The 18,518-nt window shown below is 40.0% G+C and overlaps 1 protein-coding gene and 1 long non-coding RNA gene across 5 annotated transcripts in view; both read right to left on the bottom strand.

Moving 5' to 3' along the window:
* Positions 1-18,518, bottom strand: part of B3GNTL1 (UDP-GlcNAc:betaGal beta-1,3-N-acetylglucosaminyltransferase like 1) — a 329,218-nt gene that overhangs the window by 127,874 nt on the left and 182,826 nt on the right. The window lies entirely within an intron of this gene.
* On the bottom strand, positions 8,469-16,680 carry LOC123346093. Its single transcript, XR_006572925.1, has 3 exons — positions 16,576-16,680; positions 14,274-14,404; positions 8,469-8,601 (listed from the first exon to the last, which is right to left on the bottom strand). It is a non-coding gene; the product is annotated as an uncharacterized LOC123346093 (long non-coding RNA).

The raw sequence follows: 18,518 nt of genomic DNA, 5'->3' as shown, positions 1-18,518 counted from the left end.
CTCTTCTTGCCAAATTTCAGAAAGCTAATTGTTTCTTTTGATTGCAAAATGTTTGTTGTAGCTCAAGGAAAATATTGTACTTATGATCTAACATTTTTGGCAGAAGAATGCTTGTACATATTGCAGCAGTATGATGCCAGTACACATTACAGTAAATGTGTATGTTTTAAATAAAACAACACTATTATTCTTGGGGAGTTATTTGTATTTTTATATTTTTTCAGCTAGAAACAAAACATCACGTAGATAGCTATCAGGGACTTAGACTGTAGTTCATTTATATGAAAGACCACAAGTTTCAAAATACCAACTCCTCTTCTCTTTCCACAAACCCACACCCATATTTACTAAAAATGACACTAAATAAAAACTGGAATTTAGTTTATCATTACCATTAGTGGTTCACTAAAGAGAAGGTAAGCCAAAGTTTGTCATAATGTACTGACAAACAAACCCTATCATAAATCAGAAGGGTTATGAAACAAGAATGGACACCAAAAACATCACACAGCTGATATTTTCATGAGCTTCTAACATTCTGAATGTTAGTTACACTTATTAGTGAATTAAATTCACAGAAAGGTTTCCCCTTTTAAGTAAATTCTTTGTGTTCCTAATAAAATGGTTCACTGTTCCTTGTTTTTAAATCAAACTGTACAGAGCATTAACAAGATCTTACAGTTTAACTAACTTTTCCAAGCATACCATCTGTTGTCACTAGACACATTTGTAAATGTTTCTAGACACAATTTGGGTTTTTTTAGCTTAGCAAGAATCATCCATACTTGTTTTAAGATAAACAGTTAGCCCTCTACATTTAAACATCATTTCTCCCCTGCCAGCTGTAGTGAGAAAACACCCTCAGTGCTGCAGCTGCTTACCAAAACTAACAAAGATTTTAGCTGGAAATATTTAAAGGGACAATTTAAGTTTACATCCAAAATTTGACCTACATTAAAATCATCATCTGCTGAAAAACATCCTCTGGGCTCTGTATATATATATTTGTTTAAAAGAAATTAATCTGTCAGCAAAAATGTAAAAAATAACCACTGCTTTTGTAAGACCTACGAAATGTTGTGTCTTGCATTTGCAAAACACAGACAGAGCATAAATCAACTAACAAATGCTAACAGAAATTTACTGCTGGGCCCACCCAAGAAAGTAAACAGAAATGCCATGTTGATTTCAAATTCTAGCAGAAACAAAGGGGATAAGTGTGTAAAATGAGAAAATAAATGTTGAGGCCTGATTTTCTGCTGCCTGGCACCCTCTCACCATTTATACCTTTGCAAAGATGGTGTAGAACTCGGCTAGCAACAAAGGAAGTTTATGATTTGGTAATGTTTAACACTCATTTTGCACTAATTCTGCACAATTATAAATGAAGACACAATGTTCAAGACAGGGCAGAATCAGGACCTTAATTTTCAAACTTCCTCGAGGAGACAATGGATGCATTTAAAAAAAAAAGTAATAGTGATAGACAGTATCCCTTTAAAAACATACATAGAATGTATGGTATGATGTTAGGTATTGCTACTATTAGGGCCTCATGTATCATATGCACATGATTTATGTGGCTGCTTAAATTGACACAATTGTGCTTCAGAATCCAAGCTTTCATTTAAAAAAAATTAAGCTGTAGGCTTTTGTTTGTGAACATAACTTTCAAAATATAAATGATGAGATGATATCTGAGTATGCTAAAGGCTCAGAGAAGAGTGAATTGGCCTGTTCTCAATGTGATGTTAGCATTGAATTATAATAAAAATACTTTAAATGTTAAGTATTCCACTGCTGATAATTTTATATGTAATGTACTTATCCATCATTGTTGGACAAAGTGGCATTTATTAGAATTCAGTGCAGTGGGGCGGCTAGCTGAGGTTGAGGTTATGCTGGAGTGGAGAAATAAGTAATTCAACCATCTCCCAAAATTTAAAGTCATCTGCAGGCCTGCCAAAAAGAGAAAGGGAAAGGGAACATGCATTCCTTTCCCAGAGACAAAATTATCAATGTATTGTATTTTCAATATAAAATCTTGCAGCACATTGAAAACTGAGAATTTGGAGGCAGTGTCAAATAAACAGAATTTAATATCAAAATAAACAAGGGATAAAGTGCTGATTGTCAGACTGAACTTGAGGGATTAAGTGACATGGAGGAGGGCTAGGGAGGTTAATGCTTCATAATTCTGGGGCTCCTGCTACATAGCTCAGGGGTCCCTAGACCAGGGGTGGGCAAACTTTTTGGCCCGAGGGCCACATCTGGGTGGGGAAATTGCATTCAAGGCCATAAATGTAGGGCTATGGCAGGAGGTTGGGGTGCAGGAGGGAGTGCGGGGTGTGGGAGGGGGTGTAGTATGCAAGAAGGTGCTCAGGGCAAGGGGTTGGGGCACAAGAGGGATGTGGGGCATACGAGGGGACTCAGGGCAGAGGGTTGGGGCACAGGAGGGGTGCGGGCTCCGGCCCGGCGCTGCTTACCTTGAGCGGCTCCGGGGTGCCAGTGGAGTGCAGCAGGGCTAAGGCAGGCTCTCTGCCTGCCCTGGCCTCGTGCTGCTCCCGGAAGCAGCTGGCACCACGTCCCTGCAGCCCCTGGGGGATGGGGGACAGAGGACTCCGTGCTCTGCCCTTACCTGCGGGTACCTCCCCTGAAGCTCCCACTGGCCACGGTTCCCTGTTCCAAGCCAATGGGAGCTGTGGGGGGGGGGGGGCGTGTGGTGTGGTGCCTGCAGGCAAGGGCAGCACAGGGAGCCCTCTGCCCGCCCTCATCTGCCAGGGGCTGCAGGGATGTGGTACCAGCCACTTCTGGGAGTGGTGCGGGGCCAGGGCAGGCAGGGAGGCTGCCTTAGCCCCACTGTGCCATAGAGGTGGCAATCCCACAGGCTGGATCCAGCCCGCAGGCCGTACTTTACCCACCCCTGCCCTAGACTCATAATATGCAGCAATGTGTAACACTGGGCAGAAAACCTTGGCAACTTTCAATTCTCTCCTTTGCATACAATATAGATTGGGTCCTTCACAATGCCTCACTAACTAGAATTTGGGGAAAGTTTTATTTTCCACTGCAATGTCACACATGTAGAAGATTTCCATTTTATTCTCCTATCTTTAATAAATATGTGGCACCTTGATACTATGGCCACCCGAGAAATATCCACTATAGGTAAGTTTGTTTTATCTTTCAAACTATCATCTTTACAGACTACATTTAAAGAAGTGAAGTCTGCTGTCATGTTGCTTAAACCAAATCCTGCAGTCCTTATTTTTGCAAATTTTCCATTGAAGTTTATGTACCTAAGGAATCAGAATTCGGTCTTTAATTTGTAAGAGTTAAAGTATCTGAAATCCCTTCTAAGTTCAGTGGAAGTGTGGGAAAGATTTGATGTCAGCTGGAAACAGAGCTATGAATATCAAACAATACTATTTTTCATAGGGGGAGTGGGGGTGGGGGGAAAGCCCTGTGTTTTACTTGACTATTTTAGGATGGAAAACATCCCTGTAAAGGGGCATCCATATGTAAGTACCTTATACATACTCTCATTCTAATACTGTTCATTTGGAACTGACATCATAACCTTGGAAAGACATGCATCTAGAGGTACACAGAGCTTTGGTGTTGCAAGCACACACTACTCTCCACATTTCTGTTCCTGTTATGCAACTATACTTATTTGGGATTTTTCTGAATTTTAGCTACAAAATTATTTTAGCCTACTGCCTCTTCATTAGTCACTGTTTCAAGAACTACAGCTCTATAAGCAACCACTTAATATACAGAAACAATTTTAAAATCAACTATCGAAGGACACAAAAATTAACAGCAAAAAAACAAACAAACAAAACCAAAAAACAAATCAGAAGCAGGAAGCCTGCCAAAGAGTCAGTGGGGTCACTGGATGACCGACATGCTAAAGGAGCATTAAAAAAAGACAAGAACATAGTGGAGACGCTAAATTAATTCTTTGCATCGGTCTTCACTGCAGAGGATATGGGGGAGATTCCCACATCAGAGCCAGTTTTTTTGGTGACAGATCTGAGGAAATGTTCCAGAATGAGGTGTCAATAAGGGAGGTTTATGGACAAACTGGTAAATTAAACAGTAATAAAGTCACTAAATGGCATTCACCGAAGACTTCTGAAGGGACTCACACACGAAATTGCAGAACTACTAACTGTGTCATGGAACCTATCGCTTGAATCAGCCTCTGTACCACGTGACTGGATGGCAAATGTAACATCTAATTTTTAAAAACGCTCTGGAAGTGATCCTGGCAATTACAGGCTGGTAAGCCTACCTTCATTACCAGGTAAACTGATTGAAACTATAGTAAAGAACAAAATTATTACACATAAATTAACATGATATATTGAGGAAGAGTCAATATGGCTTTTGTAGAGGGAAATCATGCCTCACTGATCTATTAGAACTCCTTGGGGCAGTCAACAAGCCTCTAGACAAGGGTGATCCAGTCGATATAGTGTACTTGCACTTTCAGAAAACCTTTGACAAGGTCCCTCAACAAAGGACTCTTAAGCAAAGTAAGCTGTCATGGGATAAGAGGGACAAGTCCTCTCATGAATCAGTAACTAGTTAAAAGATAGGAAACAAACTGGGGAATTACCAGTTGGAAGCGACTGAGGAGAAGAAAAATCTAAGTGAACTGATTAATCACAGGATCACTATGAGCCACCAATGTAATGGAGCCATGAAAAAGGCTAATGCAGTCCTAGGATGCATTAGGCGAGCTATTTCTAGTAGAGATAAGGAAGTGTTATTCACCATTGTACAAAGCGCTGGTGAGACACTGGCCTTGTCTTCACTACTGGGATAAGTCGACTTAAGTTACGCTACTCCAGCTATGTGAATAACATAGCTGGAGTCAATGTAGCTGAGGTCAACTTACCCTGGTGTCTTCACTGCGCTGCATCGATGGGAGATGCTTTCTGGTCGACTTCCCTTACTTTTCTTGGGGAGCTGGAGTACTGGGGTCAACTGGAGAGCTCTCTGCCATCAATTTAGCAGGTCTTCGCTAGACCTGCTAAATCAATCCCTGCAGCAGTGTCTATCTCCCTGTAGTGAAGACAAGCCCACCATCTGGAATACTATGTGCAATTCTGGTCTTCCATGTTTAAGAAAGATTAATTGAAACTGGAGCAGGTGCAGAGAAAGGCTACTAGGATGATCAGAGGAATGAAAAACCTGCCTTACAAGAGGAGACTTAAGGACCTTGGCTTGTTTAGCCTGACAAAATGAAGGCTATGGGGAGATATGATTGCTCTTTATAATTACATTAGAGAGAGAAACACCAGGAAGAGAGAGACATGATTTAAGTTAAGGGCCAATGATGGCACAAGAACAAATGGATACATATTGGCCATCAAGGAGTTTAGGCTTGAAATTAGATGAAAGTTCCTAGCCAATAGACGAATGAAATTCTGGAACAGCCTTTCTAGGAGAATAGTGGGGGCAAAAACACCTAACTTGTTTTAGGACAGAGCCTGATAAATTTATGGCAGAGATGGTATGATGAGATTGCCAATAATGGCATATGCCCCTTTCCGTTTGCTATTAGCAAACATCTCCAATGGCTGGAGATGAGAGGTGTCTGGCTGGTGCTACATGCTAAAAGCCTAACTGACTGCCATATTTGGAGTTGGAAAGGAATTTTCCCCCAGGTCAGATTGGCAGAGATCCTAGGTTTTTTTTGCCTTCTTCTGCAGTGTGGGGCATGGATCACTTGTTGGTTTGGACTAGGGTAAAAGTTACTGAGAATCCACCATTTAGTCTTTAAATCGATTTGAGGACTTCAGTAACTCAGCCAAAGGTTATGGCACTATTGCAGGAGTGGGAGGTTGAGGTTCTGCGATCTGCATTCTGCAGGAGGTCAGACTAGACGACCACAATGGTCTCTTCTGGCCTTAAAATCTATTAAACAAAGGGTAGGAATAAATGGTCATCTTTCACAATGGAGAGAGGTTAGTGTGGTCCCCCAAGAATCTTTACTGGGACCAGTGCTGTTCAACATATCCAAAAATGATCTGGAAAAAGGGATAAACAATGTGATGGCAAAATTTGCAGATGATACAAAATTATTGAAGATGCTTAAGTACAAAGCTAACTATGAAGAATTACAAAGGGACCTCACTAAACTAGGTGACTGGGCAAAATGGCAGATGAAATTCAAGGTTGGTAAATGCGAAGCCATGCACATTGGACAACATAATCTCAACTATACATATAAAATTAAGGTGTCTAAATTAGCTGTTATCACTCAAGGAAGAGATCTTGGAGTCATCGTGGATAGTTCTCTGAAAACATCTGCTCAAAATGCAGCAGCAGTCCAACAAGCTAACAGAATCTTAGGAACCATTAGGAAAGGTGCAGATAATAAGAGAGGAAATATCATAATGCCATTATATAAATCCATGGTATGCCCACACCTTAAATACTGCATGCAGTTCTGGTCACCTCATCTTCAAAAAGATATATTAGAATTGGAAAAAGTAAAGAAAAGGGCAACAAAAATAGTTAGGGGTCTGGAACAGCTTCCATATGAGGAGAGATTAAAAAGAACTTGTTGCCATAGGATTCTCTGAAGGCCAAAGCTACACAGTTTAAAAAAAGATTTAGATAAGTCCATGGAGGATTGATTTTGCTTCCTTCTTCTTCATGTTGTGGAGTTTCCATTTCAGACCAATACAAAATATTACCTCACCCACCTTGTCTGTCTAATATCTTGGGACCGACACAGCTACAACAACACTGTATATATGGAGGATAGTTCCATCAATGGCTATTAGTCAAGACGGTCAGGGATGCAACCCGATGTTCCAGGTGTCACTAAGTCTCCAACTGTCAGAAGCTGGGACTAGATGACAGGGGATAGGTCACTCAATAAATTGCCCTGTTCTGTTCATTCTCTCTGAAGCATCTGGCTCTGGTCACTGTCATAGACATGATACTGGGCTAGATGGACCGTTGGTCTGACCCAGTATGGCTGTTTTTATGTTATGTTCTTATGAGAAGGATCCTTCATGCTTCTGCCAAGACTTACAGAAATTATGATTAAGGCTAAGAGTTGGTCATGGATTCCGTGATTTTTCATAACCCCTGCGACTTCAGCTGTGGGTGGCAGGGCTTGGGCAGTCAGTTCAGACATACAGAATTCCTTCTGGTTAAAATCACTGATTTTTGACTGCATATATGAACAAAACCTGGGAACGAAGCCTCAAAGCACTTTTTCTGACTGCAGTGCATGTTGCATGCTGCATATCTTCTCAATTTAGTGGGCGATACCTGGAGAAAAACATTTGGAAAAGTAAATGAACTTGTCATTGCCGTAAAACATGCATTCACTACCTCCCCTGTCCGCAAAGCACGGTTCTGTCAATTGTTGCAGGAAAATGGGAAAGTGCCTGCAATTCCACCTTTCCCGGTAATCACATGGTGGAACAGCTGGTTTGAAGGTATACATTTTCATACCAGCCACCTGCTGGATTATGTGGATTTGACGAGCAGTGGGAGCGAAGCTGTAGTTCATCTGTTGAAGATGTGGTAACGTTAAGTAAATCAATAGAAATAAAAGCAGATATTGCAGCAATTGAAGCGTTTGTACCAAGAATAATGGCAATTTTTACTGCTTACAAAAAACCAGAAATCAGATTGCATAAGGTGGCAAATGATTTGGTCGATCTTGCCAGTTGGGCAAAGTCATTCAGTGGCATGACTGACAACCTGTTACCTAAGAAAGCCCTTCACAAAAATGATAAAATCAAAGTCTACATGACTGGTTCTGAATGGTTTTGTCAACCCGCTGCCAGTTTTTTTTAAAGCTTGCCAAGTGTTTTATCCCAATCAGGCCAAACTTCATGACCTTGCATCATTAAATGTATTTGAGTCTATTCCCACGTTTGAAGACAATGAGTTGGCAAAAGCCGAGTTTTGTATCTACAGCAGTGCAGTTTCTAAAATGAAGTGCCTTGACATTGTGGAATTTTGGTGCAACTTAAAAGATCGCTTTCCAAGTCCGGTGTGATAGCTCTGAGGTTTTTATCAGTGCCGGTTAACAGTGCAGATTGTAAGAGATCATTTTTGTCTTACAAAGATATCTTGCAAGAAGACAGATGCTCTATCAAAGATGACAGTCTGGTGATGTACAACATGCTGCTTCAGAATCATGGAAAGCTCTGTTAGTAAATGACTATTTTACGCTCTAACAATTAATCTTGTTAGAAGTCAAAATTATATAAGGTTTAATAGGCAATTTAAAAGCTTCTGTACTGATGTAGTGAAAACTGCATTACTGTGTCACATTTCCATGATTTTATTGTTTATTGCCCATGTCCTGTCTGTGACTTTTAATAAAAAAATACCCATGACAAAATCTTTGCCTTAATGATGATGTATATTTAAAGACATAATTTGTCCTTTCTGGCAAAGGACCACTGGGTCAGTTGCTTCGAGGCTAAAAGATGACAAGAATAATGTGACTGGGTGCAAGGACACTGAACGGTTCTAGACGCAGAATGGATTGACTTCAGCTTGTTGCACCATGTCCTGTGTCCAGGTATTCAGGGGAAGATTGACAAGTGGTAGCTGTTTGAGGAGACAGAAGAATAAAACACAATGTTTTAGGAAAGTTTGGCTCCACACCAGATGTTATAGGACTGGCCCTGAACTCCACACTGAAGAGTTTGTCTACTTACATTCTGATAACATTAACTTATTTTATTTGATCAGAAACATTAACTCTTGAGCAAAGACCTTGCTGATTACAATTGATTTTTTTCTTGTTGAGTTATTCCACTATCTCATAAAACAATATGCAGGCCATCAAAAATGGGGCCTAATGGCACCTGCAAAGTTTTCGAAAGTGTTGCTTTTATTATTGATAATATTGTTAAGTGTAAATGGAATCTAGTTATCTATTGTGTTTTCATTTATATATCATTAAAAACTCATTATTTAACCAAACATTATCAGTTATATCTGAAATATTAATTCTTCAGTAGCCACTGCACAGTAATAATTAGTGAATACTGACTTTTTAGTGGAGTCTGTATACTTTTTGCCACATTAATCAAGAGATTATGTCTCACTCTGCCAGAACATTAGGCAGCAATTAAGGGAGTTATACTTCTACTATGTTCAGCTTGCATACTACTCAGCTATTTACTACTACTGCTCAAGAAGGTAGGAAGAATGGCTTCATGAAAAGTCAGTGTCAGTATTGTTAAAAGTCTAGGCTAGAAAAGATCATGACTTGAGTCATTGTAGACAAATTGGTATGCCTAATAGCATGATCACACCTCCTCTGAACTGAGTTCAGTCCTCTCCATCACATCTCCCGAAGTGCAGTATATTACTGCAGACACAGACACACACAAAACTGGGCCAACCCTTAGTTACCATTTGATTAAAGACCTTTGGCCTGTATTAAATCTGAGTCAAAAGAGAGATGGAAAGATGTCTCTAAACATGTGAGACTACTCATTAGAAGGACAGCACATCAAGTTACATATAAATCCTAAGGAAATCTGGAAAACCCCTGTGAATGGCGGCGAAGGAGAAATTTAATTCTGTAAAACACTAGTTAGAATTGAGAAAAATATGCAAGTATTCACTACTTGAAAACATGGCCAAAAATGACGAAAATAGCAAAGAGATTTATGAAACTTCATACAGAGTTTTAACTCCCAAATCCTAGAGGATTGATCATCCAAGCCCTTGAACTTGCTGTCATGTGTCAGAAAAGACATCCATTATTCAAAAATATTGGTCTTCCCTTGCTGATAGAATAAATATATTTTACTTAAGCATATTACATATACACCCTCCATGTATTTCTATACAATATATATGCACATATAAAATCCTCAGAAACAACTTTGTTAACTTGGAGTTTAGACTGTGCACCTTTCCCCACCCCCCTCCTTTTAATATGAACATTAAAAATCTAGGAAACCACCAGCTAAGGCATCACTAGCAACCAGACAAACCTTAATTCCTGGGCCTTGCCGCCCAAGTGCTCTCACCCACTCTTCTCTCCACAACAAATTCCCTTTTCCCTCCAACAACCACTCAAAATGGAGCAGAGTGGGTAGTATGTTCAAGGGCAATGGTAGTGTTGAGCATGGGAGTCACAGAGCTAGTAGGGGGTGTGACAGGTTCACCCCAGGGTGCCACCTGGAACTTGGGTACCACTGAGCCCCCGATCCACCAGCCTGGGCTTCTTCTCACACTGTACTGCTGTAACAAGCTACAAAGCCCTCCAGCCTGCACTTTCAACAGCATACATACAGGTAGGGACACACCCAGCTGCAGTTACAAGCAGGCTCTCTGACCAGCCCCTGAATGGGAAGGCAACTCCTAGCTCCTCAAGCATGCACCTCTTCTGGAGTATAAACCCAAAATTATACAGTCTTGTGCTGCATAGGGAACTGCACAGTGTAAGCTTATAAAATTTGCCCCCTCCCTCAATGTGGAGAGGAATATGCAACAGCCTTTTGCCCCTGAGTTATGATTCCCATACACTTCACTCCAACTGGTTTAGATAAAGCAAAAACAAGTTTATTAACTACAAAAGATAGATTTTAAGTGATTATAAGTGATAGCAAACAGATGAAAGCAGATTACCTAGCTAAAAATGCAAACTAAGCTTAATATACTAAATAGATTGGTTATGAATAGCAGATTCTCACCCTAAGAAATGATACAAGCACGCTGCAGATTCTTAAGAGGCAAGATGCTCTTGGCTTTACAGCTTGGAATCCCAAGGTGTTTCATTCACAGGCTAAAATCCCTTTAGCCTGGGTCCAGCACTTACCTAGTTCAGTCTTTGTTCCTCAGGTATTTCCAGGAGTCTTCTTGTGTGGGAAGAGAAGAACACCAGATGATGTCACTCCCTGCCTTATATAGCTTTTGCATAGGGCGGGAACCCTTTGTTCCCAAAGCTTGGTTCCCAGATTGGTCTGTGGAAAGATACTGACTTCCCAAGATGAAGTCTAGAGACATGTGGTCTCATCACATGTCCTTGTAGAGTCATAGCAGCCATCACTCACAGGCTGTTTGGAGTGTTCACAGGAACGCTCACCAGGTGGGAGATACGCTTCTCCTAATGCCTATTGTTTTTTCCTAATGGCCCATTGCTCTGAATAGGCCCTTCCCCACCCACTATCTAGACTGACAGGTTTCAGAGTGGAAGCCTGTGTTAGTCTGTATCAGCAAAAACAACCTTGTGGTACTTTAGAGACTAACAAATTTATTTAGGCATAAGCTTTTGTGGGCTAGAACCCACTTCATCAGATGCGTGAAGCGAAAAATACAGGAGCAGGTATAAATACCTGAAAGGATGGGGGTTGCCTTTACCAAGTGTGAGGTTGGTCTAATGAGAAATCAATTAACAGCAGGATACCAAGGGAGGAAAAATAACTTTTGAAGTGGTAAGAGAGTGGCCCATTACAGACAGTTGACAAGAAGGTGTGAGTAACAGTAGGAGGAAATTAGTATTGGGGAAATTAAGTTTAGGTTTTGTAATGATACAACCACTCCCAGTCTTTATTCAGGCCTAATCTGATGGTATCTAGTGTGCAAATTAATTCCAGTTCTTCAGCTTCACATTGGAGTCTGATTTTGATGTTTTTTTGTTGAAGAATTGCCACTTTGAGGTCTGTTATTGAGTGACCAGAGAGACTGAAGTGTTCTCCTACTGGTTTTTGAAAGTTATGATTCCTGATGACAGATGTGTGTCCATTTATTCTTTTGTGTAAAGACTGTCCGGTTTGGCTAATGTACATGGCAGAGGGGCACATGATGGCATATATCACATTGGTAGATGGGCAGGTGAACGAGCCCCAGATGGTGTGGCTGATGTGGTTAGGTCCTATGATGGTGTCCCTTGAATAGATATGTGGACAGAGTTGGCACGGGGGTTTGTAGCAGGTTTTGGTTCCTGGATTGACGTTTTTGTTGTGTGGTACGTATTTGCTGGTGAGTATTTGCTTCAGATTGGGGGGCTGTCTGTAGGCAAGGACTGGCCTGTCTCCCAAGGTCTGTGAGAGTGAGGGATCATCCTTCAGGATAGGTTATAGATCCTTGATGATGAGCTGGAGAGGTTTTAGTTGGGGGCAGTACGTGATGGCTAGTGGAGTTCTGTTACTTTCTTTGTTGGGCCTGTCTTGTAGTAGGTGACTTCTCAGTACCCTTCTGGCTCTGTCAATCTGTTTCTTCACTTCACCAGATGGGTATTGCAGTTTTAAGAACGCTTCATAGAGATTCTGTAGGTGTTTGCTCTGTCTAAGGGATTGGAGCAAATGCGGCTGTATCTTAGCTTAGCTGGATTGATTAGACAATGGATTGTGTGATGTGGTCTGGATGAAAGCTGGAGGCATGTAGGTAAGTATAGTGGTCAGTAGGTTTCCGGTATAGGGTGGTGTTTATGTGACCATCGCTTATTAGCACTGTAGTGTCTAGGAAGTTGGTCTCTTGGGTGGAATGGTCCAGGCTGAGATTGATGGTAGGATAGAAATCATTGAAATCTTGGTGGAATTCCTCAAGGGCCTCTTTCCCATGGGTCCAGATGATGAAGCTATCATCAATGTAGCACAAGTAGAGTAGGGGCGTAAGGGGACAAGAGCTGAGTAAGCATTGTTCTAAGTCAGCCATTATCTAGACTGAAAGCATCTTGTCTAGTGGGTGTTAACCAGGGTAACTACATTTGAAATACAGTTACATAGTCAATATTCATAACTTCAGATACAAAAATGATACATGCATACAAATAGGATAATCATATTCAGCAAATCATAAATTTTCCAGTGACATCTCACATGACCCATCCTGCATAAAATACATTATAATTATGTCAATCATATCATAATAATATCACTGTGAAGAATATGGGGTGCAGTGTCATGGGGCCACCAGGGGTTGTTGGGGAGACAGTGGGGCATGTCAAAACAGGCATAAGGGAAGACGGCAGTCATGGATATTTGGCAGGGATACTGGAAGCCTCATCCCTCTGTGGGCAGGGTTACCTGGGCCGAGGGAACAGACTCCTCCTTGAAAGAGGTGAAAAAATAGGAACATCACATCAAAACAGAACAGTAATCAGTACTTCTATTTTGAGATCTGAGGAACTACATGAAGCAAAACACCAATAGCATAATAAACAAAATGTATAGCAACTGTGGGGATTTCAGGGCTCCTAGTGAGAATCCTTAAGATGGGCTCAAAGACAGCAAAGTTTTAGCAGGGATTTTCACAGACAAGATTAAGCTTTAGGATCTCATCTCACTTTTCTGTATTTGGAGAGTTTATGATTTTTTAAATAATGGATTACTACTACAACTGTTGATGCACCTTTGCCAGGCCACAAGTGTATGAGCAGACTACAGAATTGCAGAGTATTTTTATTGTAAATTAAGATCTGTTCCCAATGGATTTAAATCAGTCACATTCAGCGGTGGTGCAAGAGGGCACAACACTGTTGACTCTAGGACTGAACTTGTCTCTTACAAGAAAATTCCATGTACTTAATGTAATATCTGGCATTCTCTTCTAAGCGTGTTCATATGACAGAAAGTAATGGGCTTAATCTGCAGCAAGGGAGATTTTTGTTAGATATTAGGAAAAACTTTCTAACTATAAGAGTAGTTAAACTCTGGAATAAGCTTCCAGGAGAGGCTGTGGAATCCCCATCATTGGAGGTTTTTAAGAACAATTTAGACAACACCTGTTAGGAATAGACTAGATTTAGTTGGTCCTGCCTCAGTGCAGTGGGCTGGACTTGATGACTTCTTAAGGTCCCTTCCAGCCTTATACGTCTATGATTCTATGACATTACTAATGTGCAAGCACTGTAAGGCAGAAAGCAAAAGACTCTGCCTCCATCTGGTTTAAAATATACAAAAGATCCAAATTTAACCCTCAGGGAGAAAACAGATCCCACTGAGTACACTTAGGAGCAGAATTTGGTGCTTAAATCTCTAATAAGTAACAAGCCGTCATCTACTGCTGATAGATTTCCCACGTCTCAATCTTCAAAACAGAAAATCACAACTAACATTGTTTGCAATAAAGAGTAGCCTCTTACATCACTGTGTAATTTTCTTAATGAAAGATACTACTAAATGATACTAAATGAAAGATTGTGTTAGCACAATCACCTAATGAAAGATACTAAGACTACGTCTATACTAAAAGCTCTATAACGACACAGCTGCAGCATTGCAGCTACCCCACTGTGTCGCCATACAGTAGACACTTACCATAGCAATGGAAGAAGTTTTTCTCATCACTGTAGTAAAGAGGTGGTAGCTACATTGGCAGAATTCTTCACACCCTTGAGCGATATAGCTAGGTCAACCTAAGTTTTAGGTCTAGACCAGGCCTAAATCATCTTCAAACAGAATACAAATGTTACCTCTTCCATTGAAAAGAAAGATAAAACATCAGTATCTTTTGAACGTATCAAACTGGTCTGAATTATAAATTAAAAGATTGGCGGATGAAGGAGAATTAAAATGTAACATAACTGATATACACCCCCTGTCAGCCCCCCATGCACATACTATACATTATACAGTACACATGCACAGATATAAATATGTTTATGCATGTGTAGACCTAATACCCTTCAATATGTTCCAACACATCTCATTATTCTACCGTTGAGTCTAATTCACATGAAGTCATCTTAAAGAACAACAAAAGTAACAGGATATGCTGATGTAATTTATAGTTGTCTGTTTTTACAGACTAAAACATATGGATTTAATTTTAATCTACACATTTTTACTGTTGGGTTTACTTTTTCCACCACTGTCCATCACATAGATAAACAAAACCAGATTTTCCTAAGGTTTCTCACTCTTTTGCTTATCTGCAATAAATATTGAAGATGATCATAAAATGCCTTTTACAGTTTTTGTGTTATACATGCCGCATGGATGGGATAATTTTAAACTTATCCTTCTCCAAAAATTAATCCCCTTTCATTAGTAAAGCTTTTACTCTTTTTTCCCCCGACAATTTATGAGTTTGAAAATTTTTTCAAGAGTTAATGAGCAAGGTACAGAACCGCACTGAATAAAAGGACTGACTAGTGAAAGCTCCAAGATAGAAACTTTTCAAAAAAGAAGACTCATTGCTTGCCTTGCACAAAATATCTTTGTCTCCCAATTCAACATCCCTTTGTGATTTTAGTTGCATAAAACATTTACTCTTTTGAGATATTTGAAAATATAACCCCCTTCTGAAATCTACACTAAATTCTGCACTGTGAAAAATACAAATGCTAAGCAAACCCTCAAACTGTTACTTTTCCCATGTTCTCTAACTACAAGAGAACCAAGAAAAACAAGACGGTTTTAAAACTTTTCTTCTTCAGAATAAGGATAGGCATTATTTTAATCATGCCATACTTATGCACAATGCGTTGTTTCCATATTGTATTTGCTCTCCTACAGCACTGAAGACAAAGGACTATTCTATAGTGCTTCTGTGGCAAGTATTCACAACAAAATGTCACAGACATGTGACTATCACTCAGTTGTCCCAACATTGAAGGTCCAAGTTTATCTCCCTTCTATGCAAATATAATTTAATCTCCCTTTTTTATTACAAATTATTTAAATCATTAAAACAAGATTACAGAAAAAGATAGTTTAAAAATATTCCAGCATAGTTCCTCGCATCTTCTGACACTATTATTGTTGAGTTCCTTGTTTCACACTGATCCCATAAGTTTGGGCCTTGACAGGTTGAAGGCCTTATACATGAAAATGTATGAGTTGTGCCAGAAAGATTTGCTTTAGGAACAGTTTACATCCTGGCCCTTTAAAATTCTTCCTGATCCTTGGGCTGAATGACCCCTCCTTAACCCTGCTCAGCTACTGTTTTCTATTCCTTTTTCCCGTTATGCTCCTCCACCTGAGCCAAATCTTTATTTCAGTTCCTAATCCTTCTCATATACTCCACCTATTCCTCCCATAGTTGTCCTGTTGACCTACTCATTGTTGCTTTCCTTTACAATCTCACTTTTTTCATTTATTCACTATTTCTACCTTTAGGCTCTCTAGTCCCCACAATTTACCCTTTCCCTCTAACCTAACTTTACTCATCCATCAACCTCACTTCCTTCTCCCATCTCACTGACTTCAACAAGTTTACATCTACCCCTTTCCTGCTACCTGTGTCCTCTCCCTCATCCAATTCTCACCCCCATAACTATCTCATAATATTCTATCATCCATCACATTTGTGCCTTTCACTCTACATACTTATTTCTCTCACATCCTTCCTCTTTATTTCCATGCTACTCCTTCCTTTTCCAACTCCCTCAAAGTTTCTTCTTTCCTTCCATTAGAAAAATCATTTCAGCCTATGATACATGAGCCCAAATACACAGACAGCAACACACAATAGACAGTCAGTCACTTGGTATCACTGCACTGCAAGAGCAGTGGCAGAGCTAATCTATTTCAGACTGTGTGAAAAGGAATACAATCCAAAACCATGTCTACAGTGAATGGTGCATTCAAAGAATCAGAAATACAATTTAAACTTTACAGAATATTTGTTCTTTCTTGGAGTCTCTTCTCTACAACTCCTATCTCCTCTTTAACCTGTCAGCAGTTTCCCTATTACTCGCTTCCTAGGTAGCACATGATCACCATTCTGTAAGGACAGGAGACATCACAATGAAGCAATATTACCGGTACCAAAGAGATATGTCAGTAATTACATCAGCACTGGAACCACTCCTACATGTAGTATTAGTAAGGCTATCTTCCACTTAACAGAGGAAGCAATAGTGAAGCTATTTTATTAACTGGTTCTTCTATAAGTGCATCACAATAACAGCACCATAGTATTACACATCACATGAAATCCTGATATGGCTGCAGTTCTCCCTTAAGGAAATCCTTAAGCATGTCCTACCTTTTCTCCAGCTTTATACCACCCATCCACCAACTTTGCAAGCTTAGGCTGAACATGACTCCCTTCAAAATCCATCAATTCTACTTACTAACTGAGGAGAAGTGATGGTGTGGCTATTGAGGCACAGAAGTATCACCTCCTGCCCATACTTGTGAGTATGCTGCCTCCATACCACTCCTAATACCTGACTAAGGGTTGCTGCTAGTCCTGTTTTATCCAGAAATATCCTGATTATGAGATGGAGATGCTTTATCTTGCAAGCCCAACTTTGCATTGTGTTGGAACTTGATACAACTTAATCACACAAAACCATATTGCCAATAGTGCATGAGTTAGTCCCATGCAACACAATCATGCAAGTTATAACCTGGACCTGCTGGCCTGAGAAGCATGACTGAAAATTGATTACAGGTCTCCTCCATAGCAATGAAAAACAAACTTCACTGTCCTGTTATTTTAGATATCTACAGCACACAGTACTACTAGTATTATAGAGAGGATCTAGGATCATTAGAATTACAGATGGGAAATCCTGTTGAGTCTACCAACTTGATACAAAGGGATGTATCAAACATTAAACTTCTACTACATTTATTCATCAGACACAAGAGTAGATACATAGGAAACAAGAAACCAAATTAAAGGTTTAATTAAAAAATCATATTGAAGCTGCTTATCTTTTCATGAATGCAACCAATGGATGGAATTAATCTGAGGCTCAAGGCTCAGACCCTGTATGGCGTATGTCTACTAAGGAGAAGGGATACTACACTAAGCAACAGGCCATTGGTCTGACTCAGAAGCCTGCAGTAGCAACCTACCAAGAGGGCTACACATATGCATATATTACCAAAATAAATGCATACAGCCATACTGTCTGCTCACAATTGTACCTCGCTTCATAGATTAATATAAGTAGATGTTTGAGTTCACCAACTTTGTCCTAACTCTGCATCTGCAGTGCGAAGATAACGTAACAATCGGACTTGAAAACTATCAACTATTTCACATAGCATGGATTGCACATGAGAACTCATGGTTATTCGTTGAGAAAGAGCCCAGTAACTTCTGCTCTCAAACTCAGAGCTAAAGAAGAATCTCTTCTGGCCTGTACCCTCTGTCAGAAAGCCACAAGCTGCTGACATGATCACACTTGCTCAAGTCAACATTCCATTCAATGGGAAGAAGTGGTGCACATACGTTTACAGACTACAAAGGCCATAAGCTTCATGTTATGACTCTTTGGGCCACAGCTGAATGTCAAGCATCCCTGTTTTAAATTAGCATTTCTTAACCAGATAATTTTAATTCAACATTTTTACCATGGAAATTAACTTACAAAACCAACCCATTTGCATGTTGTCGTCCTAGTATGTTGCCAAGTCATGCTTTACCAGACACCAGGCAGACCTGTGTGGAGGAAACAGCCTGCCAAATCTAGAATTACGGTTTAAAAAACAGACAACTCCAAAATGAACAGGACAGGATCCATAAATCTCAGGTACCATTAAACTAAATAAGGTTTATTATTCCTTTTGATCTCAGTCTTCAGAGCAGCCAGACCTTTCCAT

This window comes from Mauremys mutica, chromosome 12 (assembly GCF_020497125.1).
Source record: "Mauremys mutica isolate MM-2020 ecotype Southern chromosome 12, ASM2049712v1, whole genome shotgun sequence".
Lineage (NCBI taxonomy): Eukaryota > Metazoa > Chordata > Testudines > Geoemydidae > Mauremys > Mauremys mutica.
The sequence above is the reverse complement of the archived record's forward strand: the minus strand, read 5'-3'. Positions and strand labels throughout refer to the sequence as shown.